Source organism: Cydia splendana, chromosome 2 (assembly GCF_910591565.1).
Source record: "Cydia splendana chromosome 2, ilCydSple1.2, whole genome shotgun sequence".
NCBI classification, from domain to species: Eukaryota; Metazoa; Arthropoda; class Insecta; order Lepidoptera; family Tortricidae; genus Cydia; species Cydia splendana.
Window position 1 is genome coordinate 12,161,115 of NC_085961.1, and position 25,251 is coordinate 12,186,365.

The window sequence follows — 25,251 nt, forward strand, 5'->3', positions numbered from 1 at the left end:
TGATGCCCAACAATGGGCCTTTGAGTATTTTGCCACCGTTCGCTAAACAACGATAACATTCGTTGGCCCAATGGTGACGAATACCGCATTTACCAACATTGGCTGTGGCACGGATGCCCAACAATGGGCCTTTGTGTATTTTGGTAACGTTGGCTAGTCAAGGATATCATCCGATGGCCCAATGATGACAAATATCGCATTTACCAACATTGGCTGTGGCACTGATACCCAACAATGGGCCTTTGTTTAGCCACCGGTACCAAAATACACAAAGGCCCATTGTTAGGCGTCAGTGCCACAGCCAATGTTGGTAAATACGATATTTGTCATCATTGGGCCATCGGATGATATCTTTGACTAGCCAACGTTACCAAAATACACAAAGGCCCATTGTTGGGCATCAATGCTACAGTCAATGTTGATAAATGCGATATTTGTCGTCATTGGGCCATCGGATGATATCGTTGATTAGCCAACGTTACCAAAATACACAAAGGCCCATTGTTGGGCATCAATGCTACAACCAATGTTGGTAAATGCGATATTTGTCGTCATTGGGCCATGGCGATGGCCCAATGACGAATGGTGACGAATACCGCATTTACCAACATTGGCTGTGGCACGGATGCCCAACAATGGGCCTTTGTGTATTTTGGTAACGTTGGCTAATCAACGATATCATCCGATGGCCCAATGATGACGAAAATCGCATTTACCAACATTGGCTGTGGCACTGATGCCCAACAATGGGCCTTTGTTTATTTTGGTAACGTTGGCTAATCAACGATATCATCCGATGGCCCAATGACGACAAATATCACATTTACCGACATTGGCTGTAGCATTGATGCCCAACAACGGGCCTTTGTTTATTTTGGTAACGTTGGCTAATCAACGATATCATCCGATGGCCCAATGACGACAAATATCGCATTTATCAACATTGACTGTAGCATTGATGCCCAACAATGGGCCTTTGTGTATTTTGGTAACGTTGGCTAATCAACGACATCATCCGATGGCCCAATGATGACAAATATCGCATTTACCAACATTGACTGTGGCACTGATGCCCAACAATGGGCCTTTATTTATTTTGGTAACGTTGGCTAATCAACGATATCATACGATGGCCCAATGACGACAAATATCGCATTTACCAACATTGGCTGTAGCATTGAGGCCTAACAATGGGCCTTTGTGTATTTTGCTACCGTTCGCTAAACAACGATAACATTCGTTGGCCCAATGGTGACGAATACCGCATTTACCAACATTGGCTGTGGCACGGATGCCCAACAATGGGCCTTTGTGTATTTTGGTAACGTTGGCTAGTCAAAGATATCATCCGATGGCCCAATGATGACAAATATCGTATTTACCAACATTGGCTGTGGCACTGACGCCTAACAATGGGCCTTTGTGTATTTTGGTACCGGTGGCTAAACAACGATAACATTCGTTGGCCCAGTGAGCACAAATATCGCATTTACCAACATTGGCTGTGGTACTGATGCCCAACAATACCAGTTGAGTTTGCTTGTGGCGTCACTAGATGGCGTTACTGTCTCCAAACATCGAAGTTATAGTTGCTTTCTCGATTATTCCGGATATAATCATAATATTTTTTTAAAGTAACTTATAAATCTAATAGCTATAACTATAAAATTTATACATAAATTTAAAAAATTGTATTTTACCAACATTTTCTCAATTTAAATCTCAAAAAACATAAATCTCGCTTACGAAGTTTCGAAGTGCGGTTAGTATATATACAAATTAGAGTGTATAGTAAGTGTACTTGCTTCGGCAGTACATATACTAAAATTGGAACGATACAGAGAAGATTAACAACAACTGCTGCCTAGCCTAGGGCCTTCATGTGGATAATGCCTACCGTAGTGTAATTGTAATATTTATCAGCAAAGGCCCAACGTCGTATTACACAACCACTTACTTAACGTAGGGTAACTGTAGGACTCGTAAACAAAAGCCCATTACATAATTAGACTGTAGGCGCACTATAAATTACACAACTATTTACCTACGGTAGTATTGTAAGAATCCTACACAAGGCCCAACGTTAAAGTTACTATGTTGGCCCTTTGTGGGACAAGCTGTGTTGGGCCTTCAACCTGGTGCACGACTACCTACCGACCTACCTGACTTGCCGTTGGGTAATTGTTGAATTTGCAAACAGAAGCACAACGAAAAAATTGCCCTTTTTTATTTTTTTTGCAGTTGGCCCTACAGCAAGCCATACGGCCAAATGTAACAATTAACCAACCATCAAACAAATGTGTATAGGCCCAACCACGGCCCAACCAAAACCACCACCGTTGAATAATTGTATGATTTATTTAAATCGGCCCAACGAAAAATTACTCTAATGGCCCTCTGTTGGGAATCTTCGGGAGGGCCTTTGTCGAGGGCCCTCCAGCAAATCGTACGGCCAAATGTAACAATTAACCAACCATCAAACAAATGTGTATAGGCCCAACCAAAACCACCACCGTTGAATAATTGTATGATTTATTTAAATAGGCCCAACGAAAAAATTACTCTTATGGCCCTCTGTTGGGAATCTTCGGGAGGGCCTTTGTCGAGGGCCCTCCAGCAAATCGTACGGCCAAATATAACGGTTGCCCAACTAATACGTAAACAAAGGCCCAACAAAATCCCTACAAGAAAATGTTATTAGGGCATAAGGTACCTTTTGCCGTGGAACGTCACATATCTTTACTATTTCATATCTAGTGAATCTCTAATTCATTTCCCGAATCGAGCCGACGATGAGGATCAGCTGCTATACATGTATATTCGAATCAAATCAAATGGGGCAGTTATGCCTATTCACCGAACGCCTGTGTTTCAATTAAGATGGAAACAGAACAATTAGGTATCTAGTTGTTATTATGGGTATCTATTATTTATAGCAAATATTATATACCTAATATTATACTGTAAATACATCAAAATGCAACGACGTTTAGTACCTATGAATCAAACGAAAGCAATTAATGGCACTAGATCAAAGCTACCGATTTCCCCCGAAATTAATGGTTTCGCTTACAACTTACATCATCGAAATTTAGCATCGAAGTTTTTATTAATGGTACCAGTGGATTCGGTTTGTTTTGAACTTTTGAGGATCAAATGTACCAATGGGACCCATAGCGCATGACTAATTAATCTGAAGCTTACACAATTATTGTCGCCAACTTACAAACGAAGGAAAAGTTTTCATACAAAGACGTGCAAGATAAACTTCTCTATAAACGGTATGAATATCCTTATAGTACCCCAACCTGTTAAATTCGCACCTGTGTGGGAATGTTTTGTCGTTGTGCGCAGGTCCCGCCTCTCGCCGGCCAGTAGCTTTGCCGCCCGCCGCGAGCCGCCCGTACCGCCCTGCCCTGCGCAATACACGAACTAGAACCAAGACCGTTCTTTATCACTACTATTACGACTTTCCGACTTGTGAGGCGCGAAATTTGGATTCATGTGAAAATAAATAACGAACACGTTATTCTAAAAACAAATAGTTTATACGACTTTTGTGTACTTTGAATGTGCAGTGGGATTGAATATTAACTTAAAAATAACTTGATCCTAAAATAACATTGAAACCAAAACGGAAAACTTGTAGCCGCTTAACCCCGCGCTACACTTGCGTTCGTGTTTGTGATTTGTGGGTAGTTCGAGATTTTTTAAAGTCAAGATGTGGTGGATCCTGCGTCGTGCAAGGCTGACGGGTGCCGCTCTCTTCAGCCAGTCCTCCAGCACCACCAACAACAATAATACCAATAAAACAGGTATATGCAACATACTAGCTAGACTATAATTAGTTTGTAAAGTAACAGTTTTGGACAAGCGTCGGAGGGGCCGATCTTGTCGCGTGATTGTCAATTAAGACACCTATTCGAGTTCAATATGTTTGATCGCGCGTTTGCACGAGTAAAATTCGCGCGAACATGTGATAATCGCGTTGTATTATAACGACCCCTCCAAAGCGATAAATCACGACGCGATACGACTGGTTGAATTGAAACGAAGATTTACGCGATATACACATAGATATACATAAGTAATACCCAGCGACGCCTATTGTGACATTTGGCAACTCTTGATGGTTATGTGGTCAAAGCGCGGCGCGCTCATTCTTTCTTCCGTGGTTATGTGACGCCGTTACAGTGACGGAGCTCCATCATTATCTGCAAGCCTGACAGAACAAGCTGACTATTACTAGATTTAGGTACTAGGTATAGGCATTTATCCCAAGCGATTGGTGAAGAAGTTGAGTGGTGATTTTCTAGTAGGTACCTAGTTTTGGGGCTAAAACTAGTTAACATAAAACATTTTACTTGCTTGATACAGGGTGTCCCGTAAGTGACACTGGAGGTAGACCAGGCCAAGACAACTCAAACCAACTTAACATGACCCCAGTAAAAGTGGCACGGTTTTCAAGTTATTGCCAAATTAAGGTCTTTCATGAATTTTGACCGTTTTTTACATTGTTAGTGCCAATGTGCACTCGGAAAGATCTCGAAGTTAGTTTTTTTTATGTGTACGGCATCATGAATAGTTAATTAAGATAACAGAATAGGTATTTTATCGATAAACAATGTGAAATGCAAAAAAGTACTGGTTTAATCTTGGATTAAATTCACAGCGAAACATTAATTTCGACTTTGACCACCTGTCGTGAAAAAAAAATACTAGAAAAGTAATGAGCAAATAACGCCAAGCTATTGAGCATGTTATGCAGATTCAAAAATGGTATGACACATGTATCTTCCTGCAATTGAAATTGAAATTGAAAATCTTTATTTCAGGTCTGTCGACCCATATTCTAAAATAAAAAAAAAAAAAATAGGAATTATTATCATCTTTCGAAAGCCTCATAAAAAATAAGTTAAAGCTAGGAAATATGCGTTGCTACTTAGTAAAAATAACAAAATATCAACTAGGTTGACGTACGATTACTCGACGACTCGATGATTTAAAAAAATAGTTTACAAGAGCATTATAAACTGAAATAGATGTAATATAGAAGAATAGGTGTAAGTATACCTATTATAGAAGAAGTGACGAAGCCCTTCAGTGCTGAAGGCCGGATTCATAGCAACTCTCATCATCATCATTTTAACAGCATAATATACTTATTACTTCAGGCTACTTTTTATTTGGACTATCGATGATGCTGAAAACCGATCTTTTCTGGATCATTTGTTAGGTACTTAGGTCAGATTAAGCAATTAATGCGGTAATTAGCACTTTACGTTTGCGTATGTCGAGAATTTAAAGGGCCTACTTTTCGCACTTGTATCGTACTATATATTAATATAAAGTCGATTTATAATATTTTTTTTTTAATTAAGAAGCCGAAATTTATTACATTATAACCCAAATGTTTCATCTCATAATGTGCTTGTGTAGCAGATTCTTCATCAAATACAATCACGAAACGTTTAATAATGGCGGGGAGAGATTTTAATTAAATTTTGATTTACAAATTTCATAATAAATATCAGGTAAATAGATTTTAACAATCTTTTGGGAAAGAATTCAGTCATCTTGTAATACAAGTTATACCTATATTTAAAATAGAGTCTACGTCGAAGAATTAAGGGTTTTACCTAGGCTTTAGAATGTAAAATAATAATTCTTTTGTAATTGACTTTCTCAGACCGTGATAATAATATTTAAAAAATCTTAATATTGCGCGTTCTGTGTTTTTAACCGATATATAAAAGGCGAGTTCTTCAACCGCTTTTATTTTATAATCTCACAAAAGCTTTAAAAGTTTTTATCTACACACTACACACGTATCATAAACCCTCTATGATGCCTTCAAAATCCGTAAATAATGGCCAACATTAAGATAAACTGTTTTGTTACAGTAAATTTCTTATCTGTGCAATTGTTGTAATAGCTCCATTACTATATTATCAAAATCAATTTGGTAATGACCTAATGACATTCAAATTTCGAACATCTCTGAAAAAAAAAGCAATTTGATTTGACCCCTATTCTAATATCAGTCGAGATGACGTTTTGATAAATCTCGCATGTTAGTTGGTATCGAACGATATGGCAATCGACCCCGACTCTAGTTTGTCTCTGAATTTAAAAAAAAACTACGGACGCGTAACGTGCGTGAAAAAAGTTTCCATTTGCCGCCATTTGACGTACAGTTTATCTTTTAATTAGTTTGTAAGTTATAAAAAAAGTTAATATATCATACAAAGTTTATAATATATGTAGATAAAGCAGTGTATGTAGCTGTACAAGTGTACATAATTAGGCATTAAACACTCGTGTGATTCTATAATGAAACTCACTTCGTTCGTTTCATAAACCCACACTCGAGTTTTAATGCCTTTCATTATGTAGCAGTTATGTAAACTACTAATACGTATAAATATAATCAATCATAAGCAATATCTATGGAAGTGATTTCTTTGGTTCTATGTGTTGATTGTGAAAAATAATGACTATCCACTATTAACTAGTTTCGTTTTGTAGTATAGTGTCTAATTATTATTCAAACTGTGATTTTATCAATGTCAAGTCATTTTATTTAAATTAGTTTATTTATATTTCGGATTACATCTTTTTTATTGGTTTTGGTTACTCATAATAAATTTATGCTTCAGCCTTCTGGGCACCCTACACTCCGGCGCCGACTTAGCACCCATTTTTTACTTGTAAATAGATATTTTTAGTTAATTTAGAATTGGTGCCTTGTTTCATCTGCTACTGTTGATGCGGATTGTAACACTTAGTTTACCTGAATTATGGTTTTCTCTCCTAGGTACTGACAAACTTATATATAAATTTAACTTATCACAATCGTCGTAACACATTTTCCACTGCTACATTTATCCAGAAGTATTCTTGTAGCTGAGCCTACATTAATAATAGGGACACTGACTGATAGTCTCATGGATAGTTGATTTTATCACATTAATTTACTGTTCACATTAATAAATTCACATTAGTTTATGGAAGAGAACAATCTCACACCTGAGGATGCCGAAGACCGGGCAAAGTGGAAAAGATTGAGCAGGAAAGCGGACTCTGGTGCTAGGCCGGGAAAATGCTAGGTTGAAGAAGAATTTACTTAGGTACGCTTATATAAATTCTATAAGCTAATAAAGATAATTATAAAATAATAATAATAAAGAGACCGTTCGCTGACACGACTATAGGAACAATGATCGTCGACGTCACCATCCCCCATGATGAGAATCTCGTGAAGGCCGAGAAGGACAAGTCCAGCAAGTACCTAGACTTAGTCCACGAGATAACCGCTATGTGGGATGTTGACTCGACGATCATTGTTCCTATAGTCGTGTCAGCGAACGGTCTCATAGCGAAGAGTCTCGACCAACACCTAGAGAGACTCTCGCTGGGTGGTTGGATCAAGGGTCAGATGCAGAAGGCGGTAATTTTGGACACGGCGCGTATAGTACGTCGATTCCTCACTCTGCGGCCCTGACCACCGGCAACTTGGACCCTGCCCCGCTGCCGGCGGCACCCTAGGTTAGGTTTTTTATAATGTGTTTATATATTTTTGTTATGTTTTGTAAGTGTTTTTATATTTTACTTTTATACTCACATTGTAAAACCCTAACCTAAGACCCTAATTGAATAAAGAGAATAATAATAAAATTGTTTATTCATTATAAGTGTTAGGTTACATTGTACAGGGTTGGTACCTCTTTTTAAGTAAACAGATACTTGTATTAAGAGGCACCGCTCTTCCTTAGTTGCTAAGTGAACAACAATAAATTATTTCATGAATAAAATTAAAAGAAATAATATTAACATTTCAGTGAATAACAAAAGTAGTTAGAGATAATTTAAATTTAAACTGAAATTAATGAGCGAATGTGTGTGTGTGTGTGTGTGTGTGTGTGTGTGTGTGTGTGTGTGTGTGTGTGTGTGTGTGTGTGTGTGTGTGTGCGCGTGTGTGTGTGTGTGTGCGTGTGTGTGCGAATGTGTGTCTGTGTATTTAGATATCAAAAACATTATGGATTAAGTTTTCAATATCATGATAGCTTTTAAATTTTAGCCAATTTTGCATTCGTAATATGATAATGGATATATATTTAAATCTTTATTAATAGAATTATATAGTTTAACTGATTTACAAACGAATTGTCTACTAGCATACGTTGTGTTTATTTGAACTGTTGGAATTAAATTGTTTCTTCTCCTTCTATTATGTGTGTTTGGTGTATATGGTATTATAGCTATAAATTCTTTCACAAATACAAGACCTCCAAATCTTCAACTTTTTTACCTTTATTTTACTTTATTTTTATATTAAATTAAAAAAAAAACAAACTGGAAAGGGGAAGGGAGACGGGCACTGGAGGGCTTGCCTTGGTATTTTTTTCTTCAGTATTATGACTTCTATTTACACATTTCATTCACCATTATTCATTAATTTTGATTATAAATACAATAGGCGCGATTATTACGCATTACGAGTACGTCACTTTGACGACAAAGTTACCTTCACAATCTCGCATATTTTAAGGAAAAATATGATTCAATATTAATTTATACCCTCAAAATATGCAGAGGAAAATATCTGTGAATTATGTAACCTGTTTTTATTTCTACTGAATCTGAACTAAACCTATTTCTACTGAATCTGAACTAAACCTTACGGGTTATTCGCGGATGGTCTAGTCTAGAACGCAAAATGACTAGTGTAATATTTTGCCTATATCACTTTTAGTCTACATCGCGAACGGTCCAGAACGCAAAATGCCTACTCGTTTTATCTTTACGTTAGCGATGTCGACGGAGCCCCGCTGTCGCGGGGCTCCTATTCTGTGCTGTTTGGCCTTCGGCCATTTGAAGATAACTAACGAACCTAACCTACCCTAGTGATATAAATAAGTGGTCATTTTGCGTTCTAGACCGTTCGCGATGTAGACTAAAAACTAAAAGGGATATAGGCAAAATATTACACTAGTCATTTTGCGTTCTAGACCGTCCGCGACTATACCAATCTTACTCGAAAATATTGGGATGTATGTCAACGCTAGGCATTTATATTGTATACATATTTGCTTGGGTACCCTTTTTCTAAAACTGTTACTCACATTATTTTTTACATTTTTAATGCTGTTGGTTGATAACAATGCCCTAAAATAGCAAAATACGAACTCCTCTGGCTTCTTGGTCTTTAACTTGTCACATTATATTATATGCAATCTGCCTGCAGAATATTGTCTAGTGGGTATATTAATTATTCCTTCACTATCTTCTAATGTCCAATAAAGCATCTGTAAGCCCGAAACTTAAAGCTTATTCCGGTATAAAGTGATTGATGAATGCGTTAAGTAATTACTCTATCACTTGTCGTAAGAATTTACCAATGTGTTTGAATTAAGTGTGGGCTAGTTTTTCCCGCAATCAATATTGGTTAAGTAATACAGCAGAAATGTGAGCATTAATGGTTAGGTTAAGAATTCATTGTATGGGGTAAATAAAAGGTTATGTTTGAAACATTATTTTGAAAGGTTTATCGAGATGAAGGAAAAGTACAAAGCCGTCCGATTTTCACTTTACGAGCAGCCTACGACGCCTATACAGGTATACATAGTTAGAATGTGGCGCACTCTATATTTATATTCCAGTCATATTCAATTCTAAGAATTATTATTTTATTGCTGCTTGCGGGCGTTAAACGAATTAATCGAGTTAAAGTTAGACCAAGCTAAGTTGGCAGCGATTTTGCTAGCCCAGACTGTGCAAGTGTTATTTAAACGTCATAATTTCATAATCTGACAAAAATGCGATTGTTGTGGCAAGTCAACGGGTATTGCCACTATTTGCCTTTATTTTCAATTGTTTTAATTTGTACAATTTTATTATTAGGGCCTGTTCGGAAAGAGAAGAGGCGTGGAATGTATTGGGCCCCATACACTATATCTTCTCTTTCCGTACAGACTCTACCACTGTTGTAAACTAATTTCATTTGAATTTCAACTTGCTTGTAGATTGTACTTGGCAGGTCCCTATTCGTATTTTCTCTTTTTCGCACAGCCACGTGAGTTATTTTATTTGCAAGCGAGTAAATAGCAACTGTTTAAATCTGAAATAGTTTACCTACCTATCTGGTTGCTTATTCTACTTTTTTTAATACGTTAAAAAATAACATCCGCCCAGTATCTATGTAACGGAACGGTTTTATATGATTTCACTGCCTTGTTTTTTACTGACAAATTAATTTAATCTCATATTTAGCAATACTTACATGCAAACTTTTTAAATAGGTAGTTAAGTACTTAATTCAAGGAATTAATTTTGTATCAAGCGCAGAGTGTGACTTACGTTATTAAAAAAAAGTTGACTATTACTTTTTAAACCGTTAAAAGCTTGTTAAAAGAGACCTTTAAAAATTATGGATTGTAATTTGTATATGGCATTTTTTATTGAGATGTGGAATAAAGGGTTTTGAATTATACAGGTTGTCCCGTGGCAGATATCCGGTTGCAAAATTTTATAAAAAAACTAAAACATAAAACAAACTATTTATTTATTACAGGAAGAAGAAGATAATGAAGATGATGTAGAAAATGTGATTCAAGAAATAAAATCCGTATGATTTTATTTCTTGAATCACATTTTCTACCCATCGACCGCGAGCCAGGAACAGATTTCCATTATGACCAATCGCCTCCCGGGTGATAACTCGTATAGTGGTTAACGGCTATGTATGATGAACCCTCATGGACTTCAGCTGCAGCTTTGTCATCGCCTCCCTTTTGATACTTTGTCAGATGATAATTTAGATGCTTTTATAAATAAAAAAATCGTCAGCCGGGTGTATAGCGGTGGAAAGACCGCCAGCTACTTGCACAAACATGTAAAAAATAAGCGCTTTATCTTTTTACTATAGTAATAACTAAATCATGAAACTTTGCATGTAGTACGAGTATTTCATCAGGCGTTACAATAAACGCCTTTTGATTTGCGGACATAAATTGTAAGGCGCGTATTTTTTACATGTTTATGCAAGTAGCTGACGGTCTTTCCACCGCTATACAACCGGCTGACGATTTTTTTTATTTATAAAAGCATCTAAATTATCATCTGACAAATTACCAACGGGAGGCGAACAGTGAAAAAATTTTTTTTTTATATCTTCATGTGATCAACTGACGGTCTTTCCACCGCGATACAACCGGCATTTTTTTTAAATTCACGATAGCATCTAAAGTATCATCTGACAAAGTAACAAGCGGGAGGCGATGACTGACGATATTTGCTCCTGGCCCGCGGTCTACCAGCTTTTAATCAGTTTAGTTCACGGCGCGGCGCATCGCAACAACGGTAGGTATAGGTATTGACATTAATGCAAGGCTTAGCCTTGGAGTCCTATTATGATTTTGATATTCTTGTTCTGAAATTTCTGGTCCAAAAATGTCACTATTGACAGCTGACAGAACAAACCCATATTTAATTACACAAACGGGTCTACTGCGATATAATTTCATTGTTTTTACCTTTAATTCCGACGTTTCAGCTGAGTTGCACCAGCTGTGGTCACGGAAAGACTGACGTCCCAACAAATGTCAACGGAGATATTAATAAAACACCACTAAACTACCCGAAATTAGTTTATAAAAATGTTCGGGGTAGACAAAGAAATTGCAGCTACCCGTTAAAGTTTAATGTTTAGTTCTCGTGAGAGAGGCGATTGAAATTAAAAAACACCCTAAAAATTTCAATCGTGAGGACGGGTACAAATTATCGTCTACTTGGGGACCAGTGATTCAAATGTTGAAACCAGCGGATATATCTTCGGACCAGTGTACGGATACTGTGAGTGTTGCGTGTCGTGCCGTGGACAATAAACATTAAACTTTAACGGGTAGCTGCAATTTCTTTGTCTACCCCGAACATTTTTATAAACTAATTTCGGGTAGTTTAGTGGTGTTTTATTAATATCTCCGTTGACATTTGTTGGGACGTCAGTCTTTCCGTGACCACAGCTGGTGCAACTCAGCTGAAACGTCGGAATTAAAGGTAAAAACAATGAAATTATATCGCAGTAGACCCGTTTGTGTAATTAAATATGTGTACAAAACGCGAGAGTTTAAAGTGTTATAGAACAAACCCAGCACAGTTTCAGAACAAAAAAATAAAATCAGAATAGGCCTCTTGCAGTAGGTACAATGAAAAGCCATTATTTATTTATTACGCTCTGCTCTGCTGGCCAGCGATCCATTGCTACTAATAATCAATCCACAACACTGATGTGACTGTTGATTGATGAAACTAAAAAGAGCCCCTGCGTCTCTCTGGCGTAGTGCGTTACAAAATTATTTGAATTTGAAATCGGAATTCTGCCACGGGACACCCTTGTAGTTACATGATTCACATCCCTGTTTATCTTGCACGCATTTTGGTGAGGTATATTAAAAATACTTTATAAAATATGAAACTACTATTTAGTTACTACCAATTATGTACACAACGATTCTAACAACGTATATGTATGTGGAGAGCTATAACAGCTAACAGGGGCCATTAGTCGTGGAGCAGCGTTAAAGAGCCTCTGCACGCGTGGAGTGGCCAGAGAGCTGCAAGGTCGGCTAGAGGACACACTAGTTTTTATTTAACTACTAATTACTACGTTCAAACTATACTCTTGCTGACCTAGACTCAAAGACCAGTAGGCACTAGGCAGTAGCAGTTATCCTCTGAACAAAACCACCGATAAATCAGGATTTTTTCAGAATGGATTCTGCTATGTAAGGAATAAACCAATTTTTTAGGGTCATTTAAACAATAGGTGTCGCTCCTGTGGACAATATTTAACTATAATTTTATATTATAACACAGTTAATATGAGAGGAGTTCCCTTTAATGCGGATTAGAGTTCTGTCAGAAAATAAGGCCTTAACACCAGAAGAGACATGAACCTAATAGTCATGCATGACCCATTTCCTTTTAGATTATAGTCTGGGCCTTGCATGCACATGCTTGGAAATGCTCTAGGTACAATAGCGTACCTACACAACAAACAGAAAATATATATTAGAAAGAAAATTGTTTGTAGGACCTTGACTCCGGATATTTATAAAAATTACTATATTTCATTGTACCTACGATTAAGTATTTTATGATATTTTAAAGCCTTTTTTGACTAAATAACTTTGTCATTTTCAAAAAAATATCCCCCTTATTCATAAACGTTTACTAAATTTGACAAGCCGATAATAATCGTTTGTCCTTTTCCGACGTATTGGTATGATGGAAAGGGACAAACGATTATTATCGGCTTGTTAACTTTAGTAAACGTTTATGAATAAGGGGGTATGTATTTACGTAGTTACAAACAGCAACACTCCTAACTGTACATCGCTGGACCTTATTACAAAAGGCATAAGGTCCACCGATGTACAGTTAACAGTGTGGGCGATGGTACGTCATTTGGGTGTTATTCAACTTGGTTTAGTCATTTGAAATGTTTCACAAAACACCAGCTTTTACTTCAGTTTTAACGTTCTGTTTAATCCCCGAATCGTGTGTCCATTTCCTCTGTTGGCCTGTAGCTCTCTTTTATCGGGAAACTCGCGTTTGCAATTTCCTTTTACACAGTGCAGCTTATGCGGAAGTAATGTCCAATGTATGCTTGTAGCTTTAGCAGTGAATGAATTTGGTATTATGGTTACGCTTTGGTACCTACTTGTACCATATACAGTGTGGAAATCCAATACGGGCGAATATTAAAACGGTGTTTAGCATAGGACCTAAGAATTTATATATATTTATATGATAGTAAGTTTTGCTTAGAAATACAGTGAAAATATTAACCATACAAAATAAATATTGCCCGCGGCCCGCAATGTATGGTAAAGCAACACACAAGTTACGAGAAACGAACTTTTTAAAGTAACTGTCAACGCTTGATGGCAGTTACTATAAAAAGCTCATATCTCGTAATGTCTTGTTATGTTATGTCTCATAATTTTTTCAGTACATTGCTGCTCGGTAAATTTTCAGGTGATAATTAAGTGTAACTTAAAAACAAAACATTCTTAGTTAATAACTACACGGAAAAATGATATAATATCTGGTTTAATGTATTGCCCGTATTGGATTTATACAATGTAGGTATATGACTATAGTTATTTACGATACAAGTGCGGAAAAGAGGAAATTACCTATTCGCACGTGTATCGTACAACGTTTTACAATACATATGGCCCTTTAAACTTCTGACATACGCACGAAAAGTGCTATTTTACGCACTAGTGCGGGAAAATAGGACCATATGTACTGAAAAATCGTTTTTCAGTCTCAAACCATTTTTATGAAGTTTTTTCCGTATAAGAAAAAAATCAGGATAGAATATGTTTAAATGAAATGTAAGTGTGTCATGTTATACCTACCCTTCGGATTGATTGGGGTTTTCCTGTATTTCAGCTATATGCTGCCCCTATTCTTTCATGGTTGTCGAGCACGGACGCGGCGGCTTGATACGAAACTTCGTGTCCAAATAAGTTTCTGCTCGTTCTTTATGTTTTGGTATACTTACTTAGATTCGTTGTTGTTGCTATGTAGATACGTATTTTTTACACTACTGTCGGTAAAAGTTGTGTGTGTTGTGGATAATAGATATAGGTACCTAGGCGATATTTTGTGCCTATAGGTACCTATTAGTTAATAGAAATATGTTTTCATTGATATTTAACCAACCTGTGTACATGTTGTCTACATTTATAACTAGCATATGGGTAGATTAACTATATCTTATTGTTATTCTGTCCCATCAGCCAGGGGACAATATTAGCACAGTTTGTTAGAAGAACTGGTGTGTCATGTCACGTTCTACTATTACGTAGATAAGGCTAATAGATGGCCCATCATGGAAAGGGACCACAATAATTCATGGCTTTTAAATTCAAATACCTACCATGAAATCCGGTTTTAAAGAGTGGCCAGGAGAACGTAGCCATGACAATGAGTGACCAAAAACAGTTGTTTCAGCCCCAATACATATTTTCACTTATCATGCTCGTAAAGTTTTAAGTCGCATGCTAGCGGTATTTTATCAATGTTTTACAAAATATGTAAAAAAAAATTCAGAAAATTGTTTTTGTAAGTTTGTCCAAAAATATTAAATGAACATGATTATTACAATATATTCGATAACAAACCATACAAACACGTTTGTGGCTGTATGGCAGGTAGATTACCGCGAGACGTGACTCGAATATTACGGAGTACACGTGTCTAACTTTCTTATATTTGATCAACTACATAGTCGCAAATACAGGTGCATAATATATGAATAACAGGTGTCAATAATCATAAAATTGACAACGTTTACCTACTCTATTGACTTTATCAAAAACAGCCATTGAATGACCAGCACGAATTTGCATTTTGTTGCACGAGAATACGGTACTTATACAACGTGTATTTTTGATACGACCACATACCTATTCTAAGGGTAGTTGGTATAGACAAAAATGAGTTCCTATATTTACTAAATATTAATCGATAGTTAACTTGTATAACTTTGTTTTTATTCAAAACGTAGCACTTACTGGCGCGACGTCACCACTGTCACAAATGATGATAGATGACTATGTATTATAGGTACGCAATACATTGCTGCTTGAAAAAAGGTGAAAAATTAATTGCACTCTGTTAGTCAAAGCTAAATCAAATTTGTCTTTTCAAATGTCACGCAGAGTTAGCTTGGTCAGACTCGACTTAATGTTTAAAAAGTTCAAGGGGCTACATCGATTTTTGACAAGTTTTGAATCGTATCTCTTACGTTTGCACGTCAGATAGAATTATAAGGCAAATGGCTATCGGTTCTTCAATCTTTTATTTTCATTTTTGTCTACCGGATTTTGAAAGATTTTTTTTTAAATTATATTTTTGAAAATTGTCTAAAAACACTTTTAAAGTCAAAGTCAAAATATACTTTATTCATGTAGGCCTAGCAACAAGCACTTATGAATCAAAAATTGCATAATATATTATCTTAAGCTAATTATCAGAGCAATTTAATGATGTTAATATTATTCCTTAGTATAATATTGGATTATTATACAGATCAAATTTAATACTAAGAATTTCACAAAAAGATCGATCGATTTTATATATCGTATCTCGTTTGCTGTGAAAGATCTAAAATATACGCAATCTACATATTTGGGTTCATCGTTGACGTCTCTATAAACCCCATATAACCATTCCAGTCGCAGAATCACAAAGTGGTAACTAAATGTCAGATGTGTCGTAACAGAGTCCACACAATGTGTCTAGAATTGTTTCGAAACAAAGTGTCGTCGCCGTGTCTACACTTTTCCGTAACAAGGTGTCGACACATTTGTGTGCACTTTGCGTGCGGTTTGCGACTAAATCTGACAGCAAATTTGTGACAGCAAATGTCAATATAAAATACCTCTTGAAAACCAAGGTTTGTCAAACTACTATTAGTGTCTCGTGTGCTCGTAATTCTAGTAAGTCATCATGGGCAATGCAAATGGTAATAATCGACCGAAACCATATAAACACCCAACACCCGTCAACCTTTTACAGAAAAGTTTTTAAAGAAATTCAATAAGCTACTTAGGTCAGCCAACGAATGCTCCAAAAGTTGTAGAGGGAAATGCTCGGAACACAATTTTTGACTCCGTAACTCGGTTTGACAAGTTAGGAGGTGAACATATCAAAAGTCCCCGGCCGTAGCCCTTGAGCGGGGGGGAGAGAGGGGGCTTTGAAGGTCCCATTTTCCCGTTTTTCGATTATATCTCGGAAACTATGCATCTCAGCGACATGGCCACTTATACAAAATGAAAGTTAATTTAATTTGTTACAAGTTTATTCAGTCAATTTTTTCGATATGTTGAATAGTTTTTGAGATATCCGCTCTTGAAAGTTTATTTAGGGCTCTCAATTTTATCTTGATAGGTATATCTATATCAGTGAAGGTGCTAGGCCGTGTTTGGTATCGTTTTCGTGTAAATCTGGGGTGCTGAATCCATTTAAGATATCACATTGACACCATTCCACAAAATAAAAATAAATCTTTTTAGGGTTCCGTACCTCAAAAGGAAAAAACGGAACCCTTATAGGATCACTCGTGCGTCTGTATGTATGTCCGTCTGAATACACAAAATAGTTCTTTACCTATAGATGACAGGAAAACCTATTAGAAATGTGCAGTCAAGCGCGAGTCGGACTTAATGTACGGAACCCTTAATACGCGAGTCCGACTCGCACTTGGCCGGTTTTTTTGAAACTCTTCTTGACGCTTAACCGCTGAACCGATTTCGTTGAAATTTGGTATAGAAATAGTTTGCGTCCCGGAACAGGACATAGGATAGATCTTATAACCAAAATCATCTTTTGAAGGTGTGAAAAGTGGCGTGGAAATTTGTACGGGAAATCAATAACCGCTGAACCGATTTATATGAAATTTGGGATGGTCTACATCTTTGATTTAGTTAAAAATGATGAAAAACATGACTTCAAACCTAAACTTAAACAGTATTAACTTCAAGAAGTCAATTCTGAATTCCCCCCTACACCTCATTTCACACCTTTAAAGGGTGATTTTTGAGATAACTTATTATATCCTGTCTCGGGACTCAAAATATATGTGTACCAAATTTAAATTAAAACTGTTCAGCAGTTTAAGCGTGAAGAGGAGTTTAAAAAAAGTATTTTAATAAGTTTATATGTTTTTACTTCGGAATGGTGTCAATGTGATACCTTAACTAAATTTGGTACTGCGAATTTATACGAAAACGATACCAAAACATGGCCTCGTAGCTTTACTGTTGTAGAAGTCAAAATAAAATTGAGAGCCCTAAATTCTTATTACTTGGCCAAACTTGTGTAGAAGGAAAAGGTAAAATAAAAGTCTTCGGCAGGAATATAAGACACAAATATATATTTTTTTTGCGTTACTATTTCATTCATCAAATATAAACATACCTTGATTACACTATTCTAGTGAGATCCTCATAGATAAACAAAAACATTTACTTAAAAAATTACAAGGTCGAAATGTCACGGAACTTGTGAGAGTAATATGTGAAAAATATAAACTTTTATGACAAAAAAAATCTGGACACAATTTAAGAATCACCCAATTGCGTCGAGGAATCATCTGTATTTTTGCTTGTTTCATTACCTCCTCGCTTCTTTTTTGTCCTTTGTATTCTGTAGCAATTTGTTAGATCTGAAAATAAAGATAACTTGCGTCGTCACGGATATCGATTTATAGGTTTTAGGGAGTGCAGAATTCGAAAACGATGATCATTTTATAATCGAAGATGGCGGCTACGTATTTTGTCATAAAAGTGGAATCCAAAATAGTCATCATTTTCGAAATCTGCGCCCCCTAAAACCTATAAAACGACATCCATGACGACTTTTATGACATAGTGCATGGCCGCCATCTTGGAATCCAAAATAGTCATCATTTTCGAAATCTGCGCCCCCTAAAACCTATAAAACGATATTCATGACGACTTTTATGACATAGTGCATTGCCGCCATTTTTAAATTGAAAATGTTATCATTTTCGAAATCTGCGCCCCCCAAAACCTATAAAACGACACCCATGACGACTTTTATGACATAGTGCATGGCCGCCATTTTGGATTCCAAAATGGTCATCATTTTCGAAAGCGGGCCCCCTAAAACCTATAAAACGACATACATGACGACTTTTATGACATAGTGCATGGCCGCCATCTTGGAATCCAAAATGGTCATCATTTTCGAAATCTGCGCCCCCTAAAACCTATAAAACGACACCCATGACGACTTTTATGACATAGTGCATGGCCGCCATTTTGGAATCCAAAATGGTTATCATTTTCTAAATCTGCGCCCCCCAAAACCTATAAAACGACACCCATGACGACTTTTATGACATAGTGCATGGCCGCCATTTTGGATTTCAAAATGGTCATCATTTTCTAAATCGGGGCCCCCTAAAACCTATAAAACGACATCCATGACGACTTTTATGACATAGTGCATGGCCGCCATCTTGGAATCCAAAATGGTTATCATTTTCGAAATCTGCGCCCCCTAAAACCTATAAAACGACACCCATGACGACTTTTATGGCATAGTGCATGGCCGCCATTTTGGATTCCAAAATGGTCATCATTTTCAAAACTGGGGCCCCCTAAAACGTATAAAACGACATCCATGACGACTTTTATGACACAGTGCATGGCCGCCATTTCGGATTCCAAAATGGTCATTATTTTCGAAATCGGCACTCCCTAAAACCTATATATCGACACCCATCTCGACTTTTATGACAAAGTGTTTTGCTACCATCTGCATGCAAGACATTTCTATTATTTTTACGTACAAAAATGGCCCCCTGTCAACTTTCAATCGAGATTTAATCGATAATATATTCGATTAATATTCAGATTAATTCAATTTCAATCTATGTTAGGTCGACTAAACTAATCGCGATTAAAATTTGAGAATTAACTTTTTTTATTCCATTAATTAGTCGAATAAACAGTTAATCGATTAATGCCCATCTCTGACCACGGCATTTTTACACTTTGAGAATATCTGAAAACAAATCAACACAAGGAGCCATTTTGCAAATCCAGTAACATACCAGTAACTTTGTTATTACTTTTGACAGCGCGTGTCATGTGTCAACACAGAGTCGACACAAAGTCGAAACATTGCAACTACTTTGTGACTGCAATATTTCTCAGCCTTAAACCATATTTATACATCATAATTAACAAGTTTCGTAGTATGTAAAGCGTTATTTCTGTTATTTAAGTATAGTATACGCATCGAAGTACTAAAAATGCTTCAAATAATATAATTATGAACACAGGCACTGAGAAGTAAACAATTTCATTTCCGGCTAAACTAAAACAATGTGGTGGCGCGTTGATTATATTACACTTAGTTTATCAAATCACTCGAGCAGTTTAATTCCCCATAATAATTTAAGTCATATTGTAATATAAATGCAAACAATATATAATTACGTCTTGTAATCCGTTTTAGAGATGGCGTATTAATGTCACTTATTTTTATTTAAGTATTTTTCCATCTGACAGTTTCCATTTGACAGGAACAAAATGAACGAATGAACGAATGATTTTGGCATAAAGTAGTCGCAAACCCGAAACAATGTGTGCACACGGCGACCACACTTTATGTCACTTTGTGTCATGTGTCGACCCTTCCCCATTTCTGGTAACTGTGTCGACACGGCGACGACTCTGCGACTGGAATTGTGACCGAAACAGACGGTGTCGACACAAGATGTGTCAACACCGCGTCGTAACGGCGACTGGAAATGGTTGTATGGGACGTGTCTAGGGTTTTAATTTTAAACTATTTAACAAAAAAATTATGGCCAGAAAACCAGTTTTTCGGCCTAAAATTGTTCAACTTTGATGCCAAATATCTCGAAGACAGTGAACTTTGAAGTAAATATGGGATACTATATTGCTTAAATCCGTTGTTCTTAATATAATAAGCTACAAAAAACATTAGATAACTAAGGGATTCAGATCGAAGGTCATTGGGCCATGGGATCCCCTTATGTAAAATACTTAACCTATTGCGATATTAGGTGGGTAATAATATTTTTCTCAAAAATGGACGGCAAAGTCGACTTTGCCGTTTAAAAAATAGGTCACGAAGCGCGTAGTTTATGGTCAGTCAAAAATTAAAAAGTTAAAAACATTGCAGTCTCGATTTTGGGACTGCAATGTTGCATACAAATTCCATTATTTGTCGAGTTCCAAACTTTTTAAAAGTTGAAATTGCCATATCAAATGAAGGCACAGGCCCATTAAACAGCCAAACATATGATTAGTACCGCGACTATTTAGCTGTCTCAAATAGGTTGACGTATTTTCGGCAGAAAAATACACTTCTATTTTTTTATTAAAAAAATAAAAAGGCGGTAAAGCTAATTTTTTCAATTGTTTCTACTTTTTTCTGTGAAAATATATACGTAAGAACGTTGCTTTTGTAAAATATTTCTATGATATTTATATTTCTTGCACCATTTTTGAGAAAAGCACTATATATGACTCGGCTGGAAGGCTACTTGCTGGCTTCGGATTCAATTAAACGGACTCCCAAGGTCGTCCGTTTAAAACGAATCCTCAGCCTGCAAGTAGCTACTTCCGAGCCTCGACAATAATGTACTATTATGGGATATATATATGTCTTTCCTCCTCCTCCTTGCGTCGTATTCCTCCCTTTTGTATCATTTTCTCTCTTATGACCTTGCTCCATCTGTTTCTGTCTTTGGCGGTATGGAAAGCCATGTGAAAGCTGTGGAGTCAAGAGCGGTGCGGATCTGGTCAGACCAACGTATTGGACTGCGTCCACGTCCAGGCCTTTTCCCATCCACTGAGCCGGTCACAAAAAGCCTATATGCCTAGTATATGTCTTTATGTGATTAAATAATTAATTAAAATAAATACCTCTAATAATATTGGGTGTGACTTCTAATAGGAGCATAAAAATTAACTGTAGGCTGTACTCCTTAAACTGACCAACATTCGTTCAGTGACTTTTAAAAATAACTTTATCTCTAATACGCAATGTATTGCGTATTTTGTTATGTTTATGGCGTAACAAGCAACGTCAATTACAATATAATGGCGTACCTACATTGAACATAATATCAAATTTTTATGAAAAATAGGAAATCAAAAAACTTCATATTTTTTTAAAGTTATTGAACAAAAGTTTTACCGTAGTGTCCCCGTTTGAGGAGTAGGTACAATCTATGTTTTAATTATTTGCTCGTGTTATACGCCGCACCTGGTATATTTAAACGTATTCAAAATGGGTTACAATTATAATTATAGGTAAGTAGTGAAGAATGATGAATTTTTTTTAAATCTTGTAATCTCAACCACATGTTTATGGAGCCCACTAGAGTGACTGCTACTAGTGCAACCTGTATAGATAATATTTTCACAGATATTTTTCCTATTGCTAAAAAAGTTATCAGCAATTTAGAATCAGACCACTTAGGTCAATTAATGGTATTTGAGGCATTAAGGAAAAATACCATGAGAAAACAAATAACTTTTGTACCAGTAACCTCGGACCGCGTGGAAAGAATGAAGCTAAGTTTAGTTCAGGCGCTACCCTTTTTGTCTTCCGATATGAGTCCTAATAGTATGTATAATTCATTCTTTCACACTTTTATGGATCATTATAATGCGATATTCACCTCAAATCGGTCGTAGTTAGTGGTGCATCAGTTTTTAGTGAGTGGGCTACTGCGGACTTACATCAAAGAAGACGTGAACTGTATGCCTTATATGAGGAACGGCGGTTTAATCAGAGTGATGAATTTAAAGAACATGTGAAGGAGTATTCGAAGAAGTTTAAAGTAGATTGTCATATAGCTAAGCGAAATTATCTAAGTCAGAAAATAAAAAGTAGTTCCGACATTGTTAAAGCAACCTGGAAAGTTATAAATGTGGAGACTGGTCGCTCTAAACACACAATTAAAGAACTTAAACTAAACATTGATAACAAAATTATAGATTCCAATTTAGAAGTAGCTACAGAATTTGAAAAATTTTTCACCGAGGTACCAGTATCCACAACTAAGGATTTAAATTTATCACCCTCATCTGCTGTTACATTATTAAAACATAACGCTCCAGAGTGTTGTGGAGACCTTCATTTTGAACATGTTTGTACCTCAGATGTAATAAAGGCGTTTAAATCAATTAATGTCAAAAAAACTAATGACCTCTCGGGAGTCTCTGTCCATGCTGTCAAATCCTTAGTAGAAATTGTAGCGCCTGACTTGGTAGTTATATTTAACAACAGTGTTGATTGCGGCGAGTTTCCTGATCGAATGAAACATAGTAAAGTAATTCCTTTATTTAAATCTGGTAGCAGCTCTGACCCCACTAACTTTAGACCGATATCTGTGCTACCAACATTTAGCAAGATTTTTGAAAAATTAGTTCTTTCTCAATTAGTACGACATTTTAACGTTAATAATTTGATGCATAATAAGCAGTTTGGTTTTACACGGGGTCGCTCAACAACCGATGCTGGTGTTGAGCTAATTAAGCATATTTTCGATGCTTGGGAGGAGTCACGAGATGCTTTAGGTGTCTTCTGTGATTTATCTAAGGCCTTCGACTGTGTTTGTCATGAAACATTAATCAGGAAACTTCATTATTACGGAAATAGAGGATTGGCACTGAATTTACTTAAGTCCTACTTAAATGGTAGAATACAAAGGGTTGATGTGAATGGACAGCGATCACCTGGGTCATTGGTCTCTATGGGTGTACCACAGGGGTCAATATTGGGGCCTTTCCTGTTCCTTATCTACATAAATGACTTGCCATTCCTTGTTAAGACCCACCATGATATAGTATTGTTTGCAGACGACACCTCACTTATTTTCAAAGTCAAACGACAGCAACAAGCTTACAATGATGTAAACAATGCCATTTCAAAAGTAGTAAATTGGTTCAATGTTAATAATTTATTGTTAAATGAGAAAAAGACTAAATGTATTAAGTTTGTCACTAGTAGTAACGTAAGGCATGTGCAAACAAGTGTCATTGTGAAGGATGAGGAATTGGAATTAGTTGATAGTACAGTTTTTCTTGGTATAACTTTAGATTCTAAACTCCAGTGGGGTCCCCATATTGCTACTCTTTCGAATAGACTGAGCTCTGCAGCTTTTGCAGTGAGCAAAATCCGTCAGTTAACTGACGTGAAAACAGCTCGATTAGTATATTTTAGTTACTTCCATAGCATTATGGCATATGGTATTTTACTGTGGGGCGGTGCTTCAGAGATAAATACCATTTTTGTTCTGCAGAAGCGGGCTATTCGAGCAATATACAAAATGAACCATAGAGACTCACTTAGAGATAAATTTAAGGAAATTGACATAATGACAGTGCACTGTCAATACATTTATGAGAATATTCTGTATGTACATAAAAATATTGTAAATTTTAGGAAAAATTGTGAAATTCATAATATTAATACTAGAAATAAACATAAGCTCGCAGTGCCCTTCACTCGGCTCCATAAAATTAAAAAATCATTCATGGGTAATTGTGTAAGATTTTATAATAAACTTCCAAACCATATTACTGAATTATCTATTAATAAATTTAAGAATTATGTAAAGCGTAAACTTATTTCTAAAGCTTATTATACCACACAAGACTACATGAATGATATTACAACGTGGGATTAATTGTTATTCGAAATGATTATTTATTTATTAGGTATATTTGATTATTGATGAGGAAATGGATATTCCGATGTAATACTATCTACTTCTTTTGTTACTTATGCTTTTTTTTTGACATTTAGATTTTATTCTAGAAATTCTAGACTAGTATTTTTTTATACAATCTTTTTAATGTTTGACGATCCTTTTGTGAAATTCTTAGTGTTAAATTTGATATGTATAATAATCCAATTTTATTATGGAATAATATTAACATCAATAAATTGCTCTGATAATTAGATTAAGATTAATTACGATTCATAAGAGCTTGTTGCTAGGCCTACATGAATAAAGTATATTTTTGATTTGATTTGATTTGAATACATAAAGCGTGCATTTTCATTTAATATCGATGTAGATAGGTAATGAATAAGTACTTTCTTTGAATTGAATTCTTTGAATATAAATCAGTTTAGGTACCTACATAAGCACATTCAGATTGGTTGGCGCTTTGTGAGTTGAGCCAATTTAAGTAATTCGAGGTTTAAATCCGAACAAATAAAGTCAGCGGTATACCTAAGTACCTAGTTGGGCTACACGAACTGAACACTAACGTTAGCAACGATAAAACTTGAGACGAAAATAAATTATTAAAAAAATATATACTAGGAAACTAATAATTTCATATTTCTTAATTTCAACATTTATTCCACGAAAATAAAATAGGTACTCACTCAGATTAGCATACATCGGATTCTAGGGGGCAAATTGTATGACGGGATCCCTATCCGTCATACAATTTGCCCCCGAGAATCCGATGTTTGCAGATTAGATATCAAAAAACAGATTTAATGTAGGCGTACTTTCCTTCTCTACTTTCTTTGCCTTGATCTACATACATGTACCTACAGTCAGCATCAAAAGTTCCGTGGGAATCTGCCGAATCCTACACCAGAGCAGGAGACGCCGCAACAGAAAACTGATTCACGAAAATG

General features: G+C 36.1%; 1 protein-coding gene and 1 pseudogene across 1 annotated transcript in view; one reads left to right on the forward strand and one right to left on the reverse strand.

The window, feature by feature from the left end:
- LOC134803971 (uncharacterized) overlaps positions 1 to 25,251 on the reverse strand; it is a 460,442-nt gene that overhangs the window by 253,736 nt on the left and 181,455 nt on the right. The window lies entirely within an intron of this gene.
- LOC134806185 (U6 spliceosomal RNA) lies at positions 1,798 to 1,921 on the forward strand (annotated as a pseudogene).